This window comes from Monodelphis domestica, chromosome 7 (genome assembly GCF_027887165.1).
Source record: "Monodelphis domestica isolate mMonDom1 chromosome 7, mMonDom1.pri, whole genome shotgun sequence".
Lineage (NCBI taxonomy): Eukaryota > Metazoa > Chordata > Mammalia > Didelphimorphia > Didelphidae > Monodelphis > Monodelphis domestica.
The window spans coordinates 181,497,100-181,513,791 of record NC_077233.1 but is presented as its reverse complement, the minus strand read 5'-3'; positions in this window follow the sequence as shown (position 1 = coordinate 181,513,791).

Here is a 16,692-nt window from a genome sequence, read left to right as displayed (position 1 = left end):
GCTGGATCAATTCACAACTCCACCAGCAATGAATTAGTGTTCCCACTTTGCCACATCCCATCCAGCATTCATTACTTTCCAAAGCTGTCATGTTAGCCAATCTGCTAGGTGTGAGGTGATACCTCAGAGTTGTTTTGATTTGCATCTCTCTGATAATAAGAGATGTAGAGCACTTTTTCATGTGCTTATTAATAGTTTTGATTTCTTTGGCTGAGAACTGCCTGTTCATGTCCCTTGTCCACTTGTCAATTAGAGAATGGCTTGATTTTTTGATTTAGTTCTTTGTAAATTTGAGTAATTAAACTTTTGTCAGAGGTTTTTATGAAGATTGTTTCCCAATTTGTTGCTACCCTTCTGATTTTGGTTACATTGGTTTTGTTTGTACAAAACCTTTTTAATTTGATGTATTCCAGATTATTAATTTTGCATTTTGTAACTCTTTCTAAGTCTTGCTTGGTTTTGAAGTCGTTCCCTTCCCAAAGGTCTGACATATATGCTATTCTGTGTTCACCTAATTTTCTTATAGTTTCCTTATTTATGTTCAAGTCATTCACCCATTTTGAATTTATCTTGGTGTAGGGTGTGAGGTGTTGATCTAAACCTAATCTTTCCCACACTGTCCTCCAATTTTCCCATCAGTTTTTATGAAATAGTGGATTTTTGTCCCAAAAGCTGGGGTCTTTGGGTTTGTCATATACTGTCTTGCTGAGGTCGCTTGACCCAGTGTATTCCACTGATCCTCCTTTCTGTCTCTTAGCCAGTACCAGATTGTTTTGGTGACCCCTGCTTTATAATATACTCTGAGATCTGGGACTGCAAGGCCTCCTTTATTTGTATTTTTTTCATTATTTCCCTGGATATGCTTGATCTTTTGTTCTTCCAAATGAACTTTGTTATGGTTTTTTCTAAATCAGTAAAAAAATTTTTTTGGAAGTTCCATGGGTATGGCACTAAATAGATAGGATGGTCATTTTATTATATTGGCTCATCCTACCCATGAGCAGTTAATGTTCTTCCAATTGTTCAAGTCTAGTTTTAGTTGTGTGGAAAGTGTTTTGTAGTTGTGTTCATATAGTTCCTGTGTTTGTTTCGGGGGATAGATTCCTAAGTATTTTATTTTGTCTAAGGTAATTTTGAATGGGATTTCTCTTTCTAGTTCTTGCTGCTGAGCTGTGTTGGAATTATATAGAAATGCTGATGACTTATATGGGTTTATTTTGTATCTTGCAACTTTGCTAAAGTTGTTGATTATTTCAATTAGCTTTTTGGTTGAATCTCTAGGATTCTTTAAGTAGACCATCATGTCATCTGCAAAGAGCGATAATTTGGTCTCTTCCTTGCCTATTTTGATGCCTTCAATTTCTTTTTCTTCTCTAATTGCTACTGCTAGTGTTTCTAGTACAATGTCAAATAATGAAGGTGATAATGGGCATCCTTGTTTCACTCCTGATCTTAATGGGAATGGATTTAGTTTATCCCCATTGCAGATGATATTAGCTGAGGGTTTTAGATATATACTGTTTATTATTTTTAGGAATGACCCTTCTATTCCTATGCTTTATAGTGTTTTTAATAGGAATGGGTGTTGTATTTTATCAAAGGCTTTTTCTGCATCTATTGAAATAATCAACTGATTTTTGTTGGTTTGCTTGTTGATGTGGTCAATTATGTGGATAGTTTTCCTAATATTGAACCAGTCCTGCATCCCTGGTATAAATCCTACTTGATCATGGTGGATGACCCTTCTGATCACTTGCTGGAGTTTTTTTGCTAGTATCCTATTTAAGATTTTTGCATCTATATTCATTAGGGAGATTGGTCTATAATTTTCTTTCTCTGTTTTTGGCCTGCCTGACTTTGGAATTAGTAACATGTTTGTATCATAAAAGGAGTTTTGTAGAACTCCCTCTTTGCTTATTATGTCAAATAGTTTGTATAGTATGGGAGTTAGCTGTTCTTTGAATGTTTGATAGAATTCACAGGTGAATCCATCAGGCCCTGGGGATTTTTTCTTAGGAAGTTCTTTGATGGCCTGTTGGATTTCTTTTTCTGATATGGGATTATTTAAGAAATCTATTTCTTCTTCTGTTCGTCTAGGCAATTTATGTTTTTGTAAATATTCATCCATATCACCTAGGTTGGTATATTTATTGCCATATAGTTGGGCAAAGTAGTTTTTAATGGTTGCCTTAATCTCCTCTTCATTGGAGGTGAGATCCCCCTTTTCATCCTTGATGCTGTTAATTTGCCTTTCTTCTTTCTTTTTTTTAATTAGATTGGCCAGTACTTTGTCTATTTTGTCTGTTTTTTCAAAGTACCAGCTTCTAGTCTTGTTTATTAGCTCAATAGTTCTGTCACTTTCGATTTTTTAAATTTCTCCATTAATTTTTAGGATCTCTAGTTTGGTTTTCTTCTGGGGGTTTTTAATTTGTTCGTTCTCAAGTTTTTTGATTTGCATTTCCAATTGATTGATCTCTGCTCTCCCTTGTTTGTTAATATATGCACTTAGGGATATGAATTTTCCTCTAAGTACTGCCTTGGCTGCATCCCATAAGGTTTGAAAGGATGTCTCACCATTGTCATTTTCCTCAATGAAATTATTAATTGTTTCTATGATTTCTTCTCTAACTAACCAATTTTGGAGTATCATATTATTTAATTTCCAATTAATTTTTGATTTGGCTCTCCATGTACCCTTACTGATCAATATTTTTATTGCCTTGTGATCTGAAAAGGCTGCATTTATTATTTCTGCTTTTCTGCATTTGAGTGCCATGTTTCTGTGACCTAGTGTATGATCTATTTTTGTGAATGTGCCATGTGGTGCTGAAAAGAAGGTGTATTCCTTTTTGTCCCTATTTATTTTTCTCCATATGTCTATTAACTCTAATTTTTCTAAGATTTCATTCACCTCTTTTACCTCTTTCTTGTTTATTTTTTGGTTTGATTTATCTAAATTTGATAGTGGTTTGTTCAAGTCTCCCACTAATATGGTTTTACTGTCTATTTCCTCCTTCAATTCTCCTAGTTTCTCTATTAAAATTTGGATGCTATACCATTTGGTGCATACATGTTGATTAGTGATATTTCCTCATTGTCTATACTCCTTTTTAACAGAATATATTTACCTTCCCTATCCCTTTTGATCAGGTCTATTTTTGCTTTGGCTTTGTCAGATATCATGATCGCAACTCCTGACTTCTTTCTATCAGTTGAGGCCCAAAAGGTCTTACTCCAACCTTTAATTCTAAGCTTGTGAGTGTCAACCAGCCTCATATGTGTTTCTTGAAGACAACAAATGGTAGGGTTTGGGGTTCTAATCCAATCTGCTATTTGTCTACGTTTTATGGGTGAGTTCATCCCATTCACGTTCAAAGTTATGATTGTCATTTGTGGATTCGGTGGCATTTTGATATCTTCCCCTGGTTCTGACCTTTCTTCTTTAGCTATCTCCTTTTGAACCAGTGATTTACTTTAGGTCAGTCCCCCTATTCCCCTCCCTTGATATGCTTCCCTTTCTAGCCCCTCCCTTTTATGCTCCCTTCCGGTCCCCCCTCTCCTTCCCTCCCTTTTTAAACTCCCTCCTCTGTCCCCCTCCTTAATTTTCCTTTCTTTCTTGCCTTGTTGGGTAAGATAGAATTCAGGATCCCACTGGATCTAGATGTTCTTCACTCTCAGATTTGATTTCACTGAGAGTTAGGTTTAAGTAATTCCACTTCACGCTCTCTTCCTCTCCTTCTCATATAACAGTTCTTCCCCTCCCCTTCCCATGTGTATCTTTATATGGGAAAGATTATTCTATTAAGTCCCCCCTATTTCTTGAAGTAAATCTTAGTGTTATCGACGGTTCCCCCCTCCCTTTTCCTTTCTTTGCCCCCACTTTCCCTAAATCTTCTTAATGCCCCAATCTTTCCCTATGCATGTTTCTTCTAACTACTCTTATGATGCATACAATTTTTGAGAGTTACACAAAACATTTTCCCCACATATTAATATATATAATTTGATGTAAATGTAGTCCTTATAGAAGAGAGTTTGACTTAAAGAAAAAGATAAGATTAATCTCCTTTTCCCTTTCTTTCATATTTACCTGTTCATGTTTCTCTTGCTTTCTGTGCTTGGATATCAAATTTTCCACTAAGTTCTGGTCTTTTCTTAGCAAATGCTTGGAAATCTTCTATTTTGTTGAATGCCCATACTTTCCCCAGGAGGAAATAGTCAGTTTTGCTGGGTAGTTGATTCTTGGTTGGAGTCCCAGCTCTCTTGCCTTTCTAAATATCGTGTTCCATGCTTTGAGGTCTCTTAGTGTGTTAGCAGCTAAGTCCTGTGTGATCCTTATGGGAGCCCCCCAATATCTGAAGCTCCTCTTCTTGGCTTCTTGTAGGATTTTCTCCTTTACTTGGAAGCTCTTGAATTTGGCAATTACATTCCTAGGGGTTGTCTTTTGGGGATTTAGTATAGAGGGTGTTCTATGAGCCTTTTCTATTTCTATTTTCCCCCCTTGTTCCAGAACGTGTGGGAAATTTTCTTTTATAATCTCCTGTAGAATAACATTGAGTTTATTGTTCATCTCTGGTTTTTCTGGGAGAGCGATAATTTGGAGGTTGTCTCTTCTTCCTCTTTTTTCCAAGTTTGTGACCTTTTCAGTGAGATATTTTTTGTTTTCTTCTAATTCATTAATTTTTTGGCTTTACTTTATTGATTCTTGCTGTTTTATGATCTCACTTTCTTTGAGTTGCTTAATTCTGGTCGTTAGGACCTGGTTTTGCTTTTCAGCTTTGTCTGCCCTTCTATTGGATGTGTCTAGCTCTTTTTCCAATTGAGCAGTCTTATCTGTCAAACTGCTGATCTCTTTCTCCCATTTTTCTTTCCAGGTTTCCATCTTTTGGGTAAGTTCCAGTTTGAGATCTTCCAGAGCTTGTTGATAGTTTCCATTTTGGGAGGCATGTTCTGATTTTTTTTTTTTGGATTTCCTCCTCATTCTCTTCTTTTCCTTGGGTATTTCCATCATAACAGTTTTCAATAGTCACCTTTTCTCCTTTCTTCCTGGAGGCTTGATTTTGGGCCATGTGAGCCATCCCTTTGGTGGTTTTATTCCCCTTTCCTTTTTGGTCTGGGGTCTGGGTGATATGGGCAGGTTTTCTGTGAATTTAGGTTGCCTCAGACTAGAGTCTGAATACAGATTGAAACATGCCACTATTAATTTTGTTTCTTCCATGAGTTTTTTCTCTAAAGTAATTAATAGGTGTCTAAAAAAACCCCTTATATTCTGACTTTGAATCAATACTGTGTATTGGTTCCAAGGCATAAGAGTGATAAGTCCTAGGCAATGGATGTTGAGTGCCTTAATCAGGGTCACATAGCTGGAAGTATCTAAATTTGAACATAGGACCAGCTTCTAGACCTGGCTATCAATCCACTGAGCAACCTAGCTGTCTCCCAGCAATATGTGTTTTGATGTACAACGTGACCAACATCGAAGTATGTATTGTATTATAATACATATACAACCTGAATCATATTACCAGTTTTCTTGGAGAAGGATGGGAGGGAGAGAAAGAACAGAGATTGCAAAATATCAGAAAATGAGTATTAAAATTTATATTAACATGTAATCTGAAAAATTAAACCCCCCAAAAGAAAAAAGCTAAGCACAATAAAATGAGGTATGCCCATATATATATATATATATATATATATATATATATATATATATATATATATATATATATGTTTTCCATTCCCTTGTATTACTGATCCAAGTTGAGCTTGCATTCAATAGAAGTTCCATGACTTTGTATATGAACTTTTACCTAACCATACCTCATCTGTCCTGTCTTTTTAAAGGTGATACTCACATGTTAACTTTTCCCCTTTTGTTTTCTATTTGTTTTTATTTGGAGAAGGGAAGTGGAAGCTAGTTTAGTAGAAAATAGTGTGGATCTTACAGTCTCAGAGTCATTGGTTAGAATTCCTATAGATCAGACCTAAAAGGGCATAATAAGTAATCATAAAATCTAGTCACTTGGGTTAAGGTCATAGTCAATCCAGGATGAGAAATAAGGTTAAGCCATGCCTTTTTTGGTATTCCATGCTAATGATTTATAGGGAATCCACAGGGAAAAATCAGGTACTGGGGCAGAAAGACTGAAGGAAGAAGTTTCCAAAAGTCAGTTGCCCATTATATGCATTCCTTGGCACAATTTGGGGATTGTTTGAGAAGCAAAGTAAAAAATGTGAAAAGCTACCTCCCTCACAGAATAAAGCACAATGGAGTGTTTTTAATTTTTATTTTAAGCAGACAACAAATGAGATCTTCCTGCCTCAAGTATTTCCCTTCTTAAGTTCTTCCTCAAGGCTGCCAAATCAAGCTCAACTCTGACCATGAGATTTAGTTACTCAAACTCCAGTGACTCCCTATTGCTTCTATTTTTCAAGCTCTTCATAATCTGGTTCTATTTACTTCTCCAGCCTCATTGAACATTATTTCCAGCTGTCATTCTGTGGTCCAGGCAAACTGGCTTTCTCTCTGTTTCTTGAGTATGAGACTTCTCTGTGTCTTTCCCCTGTCTGTTCCCCTTGCTGGACTTCATTTTCTTCCCATCCACTCTTCTTCCTTTAAAGCACAGCCTGATCCTCAGCATGAAGTCTTTTCTAATTCCATCAACTGCTAAAACCCATCTGCCTATACTACCTCATACTGAACTACTTAGAATATATTTGTATTTATTCACTTTATATTCATGTTGCATTTGGAATATACTTGATTCCCATATTAGAATGTAAGTTTCTTATTTATAGACATTGTTTCATTCATTGCATTTGTAGGACAGCATCTGGCACATAGTAAGCACTTGATGATGGAATAAAACTGAACAAAGCAAACATCATGTGAATTTGGGGGCAAGTCTTCCCTTCATTGGGATTTCAGAGTATGACTGATGATCAAACATTGAGCTGAAAGGAAAACAGATTCACAGGCACAGAGAACAACAACAAATGGTGAAGTGACACAGCTAAAAAGTAGTTGCTTTTGTCACCCAAGACTATCTAAAACAAAATTAACAATAACGCTCAAATCTGATGATCTATCCTAGTAATTTTTCTCACCTTTGTGGGATGGGTCATCGTTGGGAGATGAAGTGAGCTCTTGGGGAAGAATGATTGCCTGATCCATGAGAACTTGACCCACAGAATTGAGTGTTCTTCCTTTCCTGCCATCTGAGGTGCATCAATGTTGCCCATGAAGAAATCCCACCCAGTTCTGGGGCTCAGGAGCTGTCCCATCTCTGAGAGTGTAGGGAATTTGGCTTATGATATTCAGGGCCATTGATTTAGTGCTAGAAAGGATGCTAACTGACATCTTACCCAACTTTCTCATTTTACAGATGAGGAAACATAGTTCTGGAGAAAATAAGTGACTTTTCCAAGTTGTATTAAATAGCAAAAGTGAGATTTTAATCTAGATCCTCTAGCTATGATCTTGTACCCCAGAAGGAATTGAAGAGCTGCCCTTATTTGACCAGGTCAGGAGGAGAAGCTGCCAGAGTAGCAGTTATAAACAAGGTTTTTCTCCAGTCTGAGAGTATAGATTTGAAGTACCCATCTCTATACCTCATTAGAATAATACCTAAGGAAGAAGTCTGCACCTCTAGTCATAAAATCCAGAAGAGGCCTTTGGCAGCAATTGCTTTTAACAGCTGGTTTGGGGTTTCTAATGCCTTTTGTGCTGAAGCTACTATATCTATCTACTCAGGCTTGGTCTATCTGGCTTAGGGATCTGGAAGAAGAATTATGGTATAATGGATAAATTGATGAATTAGGAGGCCAGACTTGTGATCTAATCCTGACTCTGACACTTACTAATTCTGTGATCATTAGTAAATTACCTTACTCCCGTGAACCTCTGTATAATGAGGGGTTTAGAATAAATGACCTAGAGAATTTCCTATAATTGTAAATTCTATGAATCCATATCAGTGGCCCTTGCTAGTGACTAAGTAGGTTCATAGTTCTTAACCAAGGGACCCATTGGACATATTTTAGACTATCCATGAACGTGGATGGGGGAATAATTATGTCTATATTTTTTTTTGGAAATTTATGGTAATTTAATTAATATAGAGGGAAGAAATTTAAGGAGAAGTGAGAGGAAGAGGAAAAAGAGTTATTTTAAACTGCTCTGGCTCAGGCCGAGCCAGGCAGGAGTTAAAGACCTTGGCCAAAGGGGCCTCCCTGAACCCAAGGGAAAAGGAAGTCAGTCTTATCATTCACCAAGAGACCATCTCAAGGAAGCTGTCTGAGTGAGCTTCTCCAGGCTGAGTTCCAGGATCGAACTGGCTCCCAGGCTGCTCACAGGAAGTGATCAGCCAGATCCAACTTTCTGGGGAAAGAGTTTTTGACAGATGAAAAAATCACAAATATGTAGACCTTTCACCCTTGTGTCTCCACCTCTAAATTTCAACTCTACCAATCAAACCAAAGGCTTTCTCCAGGACTTCCTATAATTTTAATTCTCACTTTCTTTAATTAGTTTATATCTTTTGAGCTACTTCACACTTCTTTGTTAAGTTCACCTTTTGTTAGTTACTTGACCTTTTTGTGATTAATTAACTATAAAGGTTAAATTAAATTTAGAATTAGGACAGAACAGAAAACCTTTTTGTATTAAGGTCTAAAAAATAGACTTAGCTTAAAGTTCTAGCTTCCCTATAAGGTGAGAACTAAGTAACTTCATTATTCAATTAGGAGATTACAACTTTATCTTCCCCTAAAGTATATCTAAGTAGGGTTGAGTAATGTAAAGTACTATAAGACATTCCTGATTCTGTTAAAGAGAGTGTCTTCATTGTTACTATCAGGAGATAGCGAAATCAAATCTTCTAAAGTATGGTCTGAGTAGAGTGGAGTAGTTTTAAAATTCACAATCCCCCTGAGGCCTGAGGAAGACTAGTCTCTCAGATGGGTCTTGTAAACCTATCAGCTATGAAATTACAATAGTTAGGGAGGAATAGAAAAGAGAGAAAGCAAAACCAATGTTTTGCTAGGCACATTGACAAAAAAGCCAAATTAGGGGCAATTCCCTTTGGCATAAAAGTGTACATTAACTATACATGTTCAATCAAACTTCAGTTCAATCAACCACATCCAAAGTTCATTCTTGATCTTCTTGATGTAGTGTAGGTTTTCTGACATCTTTCTGCAACAGTTCATTCTCTGGATTTAGGAGTTAGCAAGCTTCTTCCTTGAAGATATTTTCTCGAACAAAATTTCAAAATCTTGAATTTTTATTAAAATACACAGTGTATTGGTGTTCTCCCCCACTCCTGCTTCTTTATGACACATAAATATACTCCATTTTGTCTCTTTTCCCATATCTCTTAGCATTAACCTCTTTTTTTTTACCTCTAGTTACACACACACACACACACACACACACACACACACACATATGTCTTTGCATTTCATCCTATACAATTTGTCACTGTTCCCTCTAAGTATAATTCTACTAGCTGCCCAGGTGATAATAACAAATTTTAAGAGTTACCAACATCCTGTTTTCTTGTAGGCATACAAATCATTTTAACTTATTGGTCCCTTAAAAAAAAGTGTTTTTCCCTCCCTTTCTTAATTACCTTTTGGTGATTCTCTTTGGGTTCTGTGTTTGGGAATCAAATTTTCTGTCCAAGTCTGGTCTTTTCTTTATGGATGCTTGGATCTTTTCTATTTCTATTAAATGACCATACTTTTCCCTGTAAGCATATAGTCAGTTTTCCTGGATAGTTGATTCTTGGTTGTAGGTCTAGTTCCCTTGCTTTTCAGAATATTATATTCCATGCCTTTAGGTCTTGCAGTGTAGATGCAGCCAGATCCTGTGTTATCCTAACTGTGATTCCATGGTATCTGAATGACTTTTTCTTAGCAGCTTGTAATATTTTTTCCTTGGTCTGGTAGTTCTTGAATTTGGCTATAACATTCCTGGGTGTTATCAGTTAAGGATTACATACAGGGGGTGATCTGTGGATGCTTTCAATCTTTACTTTTACATCTTGCTCTAGAATGTTGGGGCAGTTTTCTTGAATAATTTCCTGTAGATTGACGTCCAGGCTTTTTCTTTTGTCATGATCTTCTTGTAGTCCAATGATTCTTAAGTTCTCTCTCCTAGTCCTGTTTTCTATATCTTCCATTTTGTGGATGAGATATTTCATATTTTCCTCAATTTTTTTCATTATTTTGATTTTGGTTTTATGTTTCGTACTACCTTGTGAAGTAATTTGCTTCTAGTTGTTGGATTCTAGTTTTTAAAGACTGAATTTTATCCCTGGTTTTTTGATCATCCATCTCCTTCTTTCATCTCCTTTGCCTCATTTTCAAGCTGGTTAATTTTGGCTTTCAAGACACTATTTTATGTTTCCAGATGACTTATTTTTCTTTTTAAGTTCTTTTACCAGTTGTCTTTAGCTTTTCTTAATTGTTTTTTTTTTTTTATTGTATTTTGAGTTCTTCCAAAGCCTGTGTCCAATTAGCTGGAGTTTCTTTGTTATTGCTTGGTGATCCTTGATCCTCCTCCGTTTCGTTTGCTCTTTGTTCATTTCCTGGATAGAAGTTGTTGATTTTAATTTCTTTTTTTTCTGTTATTTACTCATATTCCCCCCCTCCATTTATTTCCCCCCTGTAATTGCCTGTAGTCTTTCTCCTCTCATTATTTGCTGAATCTGTGGGTTTGGGCTTTTCTGCCCTGAAGGGACTTCTTCTCTACTCTGATGATTGACCAGGTTAGACTGATGATATTGATGAGCCCTCAGGTCAAATTTTCCCCAACTGGCAGCAGAAGATGAAAAGGAGCTGGGCTTCTCACTTGCTTGTTGTTTGTTGCAGCCTTTGCCCTTGGAGCTTAGTCAGCAAGGGTCTCAGATTAGTTTGTGGGGGAAGGGTGTTGGAGCTTGAGATTCCTTGCCCTCTGAAGGCTTCTTATCTGCCCTATTGATAAGATTGAGCCAGGGTGGAGTTGATTTGCAAAGCTGGATGTGCCCTGAGGCTAAAACCTTGAGAAGGGCAGTGGCAAGATGGAGTGTCTTGGCTGTAACTAGACTACCTGCTCTGTGCAGAAGCCTCTAAACTGCCCATGTTCAATACCCTGAGTCTGGCACAGCTGTGCCAGCAAGGTACTCCTCCAGACTAGTGCCCTTGCCTGCCCAGAAATTTCAGCCACCACTGGAGGCTCAGCACTGTAGGTGGGGGAGTGGTCCTGGGCATTTTCTTCTTCCTTCTCCTTAAACCCTCATGTTCTAGAGTTCAGGATTTTTTGGAGGATGTACCTTTTAAGTTGAGTCCAGCAGAAGCATTCTCCAGCTCTGTCCTGTTGGTAGATTTGGTTTTCAGTCCCCTTGAAGCATGGTGTTTTTGATTCAGTGAGTAAGGGTTTGCAGAGGTCTGAACTTTTGCTGTTTCTAAGCTGCCATCTTGACTCCTGAGCCCTATGTCTATATTTTTTAACCAACCTCTAACCAAAATTTAGTCTTTTCTTCAATTATTAATGCGGTCAGCAAATATCATTCTGAGAAGGAAGTCTATAGGTTGCACCAGAAAGCCAAAGAAGTTTATGACACACAAAAAAGTGAGGAAACTCTTTCAAAGAAGATTATATTGTTAAGCCCTGACACTACTGGAACAGCTCTAAACTTAATGAGGTATGGAGTGAGTTTCAGGTTTATTTCTCACTGGTGCTATCACCTACTCCCCTCTGAGATTTGAAATGGCATCTTGGATAGCTGGGATCCTGACAAATATTCGATATTATCATTTTTGAAAGTCTTGCCTAAAGGAGCCCCTTAGACATATTTCTTTTGCAAGAAGTAACACCAGAGAATACTCACAGGGATAAGATTCTAAACATTACAATGAAGTTGAATAAAAAAGACAGCTTCAGTCTAATAGATGTTGGAGTTAGGGGTGCACTCAGTTAGGACTTTTTCCGATGAGAAAGGGAAGATCCCAACGAGTAATTAAAACAGTGCCAAGAAGGCTGGACTGGAATCCTGTAAATGGATACCAGTTATTATGCTTTGCAATTTTTTTCTTAACAAGGTATACTTGTTAAAACATATACTATTTTTTAAAGGTCTACAAAGTCCTTTCCTCATAGTATTTCATTCTCCCAACAATCATGCAAAATAGATGCTATTATTCTCTTTTATAGACAAAGAATTTGAGGATGAGACTTAGATAAGTGACTTGTACAGGTTCATACTAGTAGCTGTCTGAGTCAAGTTTTAGGTCGTCCTGACTCCAAGTCCAGCAATATAGAGACCATGCAAAAGCTTACTTTCTTCCCTTTACAATTTTACTACTATCTGTTTCCCATCAAATTCCTTCCTCTTAGAAATAAATATCTCTTGAAAAGAAAAGAACTATTAATTTACACTCAGCAGAGTAGCTTTATTAGAAGTGGCATCAACCAAAGACATTTACTGCTTTAGGTGTATATCTGGACAAAACACATGAATAGATTCAGAGGAAAGATAGGGCAATTTCATAAGCAGAAAACATTAGTTGCCATGAAAACAGAAATGATTAGGTCTAAGGAATGTTAGTTAATTATGAGTTAGGGCCAAGGGTGAAGCCATGGAATATAACAACAATTTGAGGCTAAGCACCTCATTCATCTCTGTCTTCATTCACTAATAATGCCTAACATGAAAGCTGATGTATATTAGGTGCTCATGTTAATTTATTGATTAATTTTGTATTATTGAACCTTGTAATTAAATTATTATTAAACATTATTATAATGCACATAACGAATATGGCTTCCCTTGAAAAACCTAATCAGATCGTGAATATTTCTAATCTACTGAGGCCCATGTTAGGAATGGAAACCATACCATTAGGATGTACAAAACATTTTTCCTAAAGAAGAACAAATTATAATCACCCAGAAAAGTAGTTTAAACCTTATTGTAGATGATTTTTAATTGCTTATGGTTTAATAGCTATATGCATGTTTGGACTGAAAAGACAGAAGCAGATGGCACAGACTTAAAATACATATATAAACAGAAATACACACAGGTCGTTTATGCAAAATGATCCAAAAAACCCCATATGCCTAAAGAGTTTTTCTGACCTCTGAAACATTGCACCAAACCTTGGATTCTCATTTTATTTACAGCTGGTGTATAAGCAGATATACATCTGTTGTCAATAAATTAGAAGAATGATTTTTATGGTAAATATGCTAGAAGAAACCCTGATATTTAGATGAGGGTTTTAGAAATCCTTTATTCAATATCTGAGGAAAGAAAAAAAAAAACTGCAGACATTCCCTAACTTTACACATTCAACTCTAGATTATTCCATGGCAATATAGAGTCCAAACTTTTTTGATATATTATGTAGTTTAAATTAATTGTACATTATATTTTTTTAATTTAAGAGAAATATTTTTCTTGATTTTTAAAAATCTCCCTTATTTATAAATATGTCCTTTCCCTCAAAAAGTATGCTGGCAAATGTTTAACAACCATGTATCTAAGGAAAAAAATATACCCATGATATACTTTTATTATATTATATTAACATTTCCCATCATGATATTTTAAGACAAGACAAAAACAGCAAAACAAGGCAATTCTTGATTTGTAATATTTGCTAATCTCTGTGATATAAATATTTTTACTGAAAATTTAACTTTTGGCTCTTGTAAGCTCTTACAAATTTATGCCAGCTGCAACAGACTTTTATCTCCTCACTGGACACACAAACAAACAGTGAGCCATCACTCATAATAACAAAATTAAATAAAGAGAATGGAATAAAGCTATTTAGCAAAACAATATGTCCACTCATTCTGGTAGTAGATACTGTGTTGTATACCAATAGGTCTCCACCTTTACAAGGAATGAAGACAGTTGTATTTCCTTATATCTTCTTTAAGGACAAGTTTTCTTGCTCAGAGAGACAGGTTTATAACCCTTTGAGCACAATTCCATATTGCTCTACAAAATGTTTGGATCAGTTCACATTTCCCCAATATTGTATTGGTGTCCCCTTTGGTGTACCCATTTCTCCAGATACTCTCCAACATTTGTTAGTTTCCTCTTTTATCATTTTAGCCAACTGATGGGTGTGAGGATATCTCAGAGTTGTTTTGATTTGCATTTCTCTAATCAATAATGATTTAGAACATTTTTACATATTTTTATATAGATTTGTTCATTTCATCCAAAATATTGTCTGTTCATATGCTTTGGCTATTTATCAATTGGAAAATAGGTCATCCTTTTATAAATTTGACAAAGTTCTCTATATTTTAGATAACTTCAATATAACTAACAATTGTTTTTAAAAGGACAGGCTTGCATGTTTTGCCTTTTGAAAGTTCATTATGTGAGCTGGACAGACATCAGGAACCTCTGAATAACATCAACATGAGAAAGCCAGATAAATTCAAGGATTGGTAAAATTTCATTTACTGCACTGATTCTTGCTGTTCATGTTTATCTGACCCTTTCCAAACCTTTCACAGTCTATGTAGTTTATATCAAATAGATGATGTTCCCTCAGAGTACAGTCTAGAACACACTTCTATTTTTCCTTCTTGTTGATGATGCACAATGGGATTAATTGATGTTCATTAAATCAAGGTAGAAATAGCCCCATGATATTTATATGTTAGTTAACGTTTATGACATTTTCACATATATTCTCATTTTGGGGATGGAGAGGTTTTTGTTTGGTATAATCTTGTGATTTCAGCACTGTAAGAAGCTGTCAGTGTGGACATTTCTCCACTAATTCAAATCAGTAACAAATCTCTAACTTCTAGTCTTAGAGAGTTGCTCGAAGGAATAGGTTAAATGATTTGCTCCTAGTCATACAGCAGCTAAGTATTAGAGGCAGGACTTGAATCCATCTTCCTGACTTCAAGGTCGGTTAAATCTTTTCTCTGCCATATTGTCTCTCCCTTATTTGAAAATGAGTTACTTTGAATTTGTACATTTGTTTCATTTTTTTAATAAAAATTTGAAGATGTCTTTTTCTTCCATCACTGTCTGTCTGAAATCATAGGCACTCCACCAAAATAAAAGGAAGTAAAAAGTAAAAGAAAGGTTAATGCCAATGACAAATTTAGAAAGTCCAGCAGGTCATATATCCCCTTTTTTCATCTTCTGGAAACTGAACTTACTCTCTCTCTCCTACCCTCCATTAATGTCATGAAAATTAGTCTTAGAGGCAGTTAGATGCTATGATGGATAAAGCACTAGGCCTGGAATCAGGAGAGCTGAGTTCAATGATAGGATCAGATATTTACTAGTTGTGTAATTCTGGAAAAGTTATTGAATTTCTCTCATCAGTTTCTTCAAAAGTAAAATGGAGATAATAATAGTTCCTACCTCACAGGGGTCAGATGGGGATCAAATTAAAAAGTATTTATAAAACTCTTTTCACTGTGCCTATTTCAAATTAGTTACATAATAAATGCTTATTCCCTTCTTCTTCTTCCATTCCCTTCTTTCCATACTTAGAAGAATGAAGTGAAAGATATATTGGGAATAGCTAATTTTCAGAACTGAAGATGAAGATTTGGAAGATGGTCCTAATGTCTTGTTTTCCTATTAGTTGTTCCTATGAAAACCTTCTAATCTACTACAACTATCCTTAGGACCTGTGCCATCACTCTACCATGAATAACTGAGATATTTTTTTCAACCTTCTAGTGTCTGGAGAGAGAACAGGGAGCTCAGAATCAATACTGTAGTGAGAGAAGTTCAAGTGGAATAAAATTTGTGGTTAACAGGGAAGTGAGGGGAGAGAAGCATCAGTGAGAACGCACTTAACATTAGTTATTGACCTTCTACCTCCCATGACCAAGCCTTGACATTGGGAAGAAGATTTTGCATGCTCTAGTTTATGCTATTTGCACCTATTTCTACTCGATGTTATTGTTTTCCTAATTAAACTGTTTTGTATCACGAGACTGGAGTGATTAGTTAATAACTAGATCTAAAAGGAGAAAGTTTTCATAGGTTAAGGGTTGAGCAAAGAGATGAATAGATTCTCAGAAAACAGGAAAAGGATTCTGAGAGAGAGGATAGTTCCCAATATTCTATCATATGCCTGCTACATTAATATGATTATTCAGATGTTCAGAAATGGAAAGATTTTAGAATTAATTTTCCACTTTTCCTCTCTATTCAATAAATAGATAGAGGTTACAAGACTAAAAAAGACTTATACAAAGTTTTAGTAGTGATTGTGATTAAAGCCTAGAACCCTGCTTCCCAACTCTGAACAGTTGTCTTTTGATGTTATGGAGCATTTATAACTTTAAAAGATATACCTCTGAAAGATATGTCAATGATAACTATGTAATTGACTTCTAGATTTAACAGTACAAAGACTCCATTCATAATTCCAAAGAGTGAAGAAATCTCTTAAAAGGAAATGGAAGGACAAGTGGGTCAGAATACAGAGAGATACAAGGTCATAAAACTGAAATTTTAAATAAAAATCATATCATAAAAACATAAGATTTTTAAATAAGGAGGAACTTTAGAAATTACTTTTGCTAATCCTACAATTTCACAAATGGTGAAATTAAAACATGGCACAAGACATTAAGTGAATATAGAACCAACAGACAAACCAAGAACATTCTATTCCAAATCCAATGCTCTTTTCCTACACAGA